Source organism: Ornithodoros turicata, chromosome 1 (genome assembly GCF_037126465.1).
Source record: "Ornithodoros turicata isolate Travis chromosome 1, ASM3712646v1, whole genome shotgun sequence".
Classification (NCBI taxonomy): Eukaryota; Metazoa; Arthropoda; class Arachnida; order Ixodida; family Argasidae; genus Ornithodoros; species Ornithodoros turicata.
The window spans coordinates 187,046,569-187,048,357 of NC_088201.1; the positions used below are offsets into that span (position 1 = coordinate 187,046,569).

Here is a 1,789-nt window from a genome sequence, read left to right on the forward strand (position 1 = left end):
CGGCAGGACACCTGTGAAACACTGTTAGGATACATCAGTATACTGGCACCTTACAAAATTGTGTGATGACAAACAACGACCAATGGTTGCAGCGCAATAAATACTCACAATCTCTGTTGCTTCCCATTGTTTTCTATGGGCACACACAGCACTTTAGGGCCCACCAACATGGCGGCCCGAAGGCACGCCTCTCCCCCACGAGCCCCTCTCCCATGCGCGATCCAGCCTTTATACATAGAGATCAGTGGGGAAGCCGCAGGGGACCGCCGGCCAAACCGGACGCCATTCTCCGAGTTCTCCTCAGATTGTAATCGTGAGTTGAAGTTAATTTTGCTTTTTCTTGGCTTGGTTTGGAATTGAATCGAGTTGTGCTGGTAGGATAACGTATGTGATGTCGCTAAGCACAGGTCTTCCTCACAGTGCTGGGATATATAGGAGGTTTTTTACGACGGAGATTACCGGCGCTGCTCGCAAGTTCATCGTGTGCGGTTTAGGAATGATTTGTAGAAACAGCAGGTATGTACACGTTGAACTTGAGTGCATCTTTACATTTACATTTGTAGAGTATGCAAATAGAACATCGATTCATGGTGTGCTTCCAAATTGTTATTGGGCGTTGTTGGCTGCATCAAATTCGTTCGTGGGGCAAGTGTTGTCATTTGTATTTCAGCACCGAGTGTGATACATGAATGAAAGACAGATGTCGAGCAAAGGTCCAGCCTGTACACACTATATGTACGCTTCTTTTCTTTCATAATTATCTCTTCGAATTTGTCTATTGCGTTTGTTCACTTTTATGCAGGCGTAGTCGCAAAGAAAGAAGACAAAATGGACGTCGGAACGACGCGGCTTCCTGCAAGGTTGGAGTGCTTTTCAACAAGTAGGACGGTCAGTTAATTTTCCCCGTTGTTCACGATAGAGAGCATGGAAAAATGCAACAGTATACTAAAGAAGTCTTAGGCGTGTCAAGTTTTTCGGCAATTATGTTCTTGTGTCCTTATTTATGAATATTTTGAGGGAATTATTCTTATTTGTGCAAGAAAAACGGCAGAAGCAACACTTATTTAATAACAATTAAAAATGTAGTTGCGCTTAATTAGTATCTTCCCGGTACGTTAAATAAACGTTGTCAGTAAGCTGTAATTGCTGCACTTTTGAACATAATTGCTTTGCTCATAAATGCTTTGAAGGCGCAGCATATCTTCAGTTTGTCTTGAGCCGTAAAAAAACAAATCAATGAATCAATCAACAGAAGTCCTGTTTCCCTTTGTCCCCAAGAAGTCCCTTTGTATGTTTGCCATTTTCAGTCCCCTTATTTTGACGTGGCGCCATTGAACATTGAAGTCACTGTGATGTTTCCACCAATGCTATGATTTCCACATTGAAATATTTAAATTTGACTGCACATGAGCAAGAAGAAAATTGTATCTTTTGTCTTTTTCAGGCTTGAACATCAGTAGGCAACACACAGAAGGCATGAACATCCTCATATGTGAATAAACCATTATATTCACAACATTTCACTTGCTTGCATGCTGCATACTACGACACTAGCTATGCTCAAGCAGACATGTCGTTGCATCGTCGGAATGCCACGGGGAAGACGTTGGTGTAACGCCAGAACAACGTTAGAACAGGCGTAGGAACAGCATAGGGGCAAATGTTGCTCAGATGTCTGAACACTGCTGGCTACATTATATTGGAACAATGTGTGGGCATACATTGCACTAACGTTGGAACATTGTGGGATCAGATGTTGCTGTAACGTCCGAGCACTGTCAGTGCAAAC

At 42.9% G+C, this 1,789-nt stretch overlaps 1 long non-coding RNA gene across 2 annotated transcripts; it reads left to right on the forward strand.

The window, feature by feature from the left end:
• The first annotated feature begins 254 nt into the window (after positions 1-254).
• On the forward strand, positions 255-1,518 carry LOC135374154 (uncharacterized). Of its 2 annotated transcripts, XR_010416790.1 has the most exons (4): positions 255-313; positions 421-516; positions 803-888; positions 1,445-1,518. It is a non-coding gene; the product is annotated as an uncharacterized LOC135374154 (long non-coding RNA). The 2 variants fall into 2 exon arrangements; XR_010416789.1 differs by having other exon boundaries at positions 271-516.
• Positions 1,519-1,789: the final 271 nt, after the last annotated feature.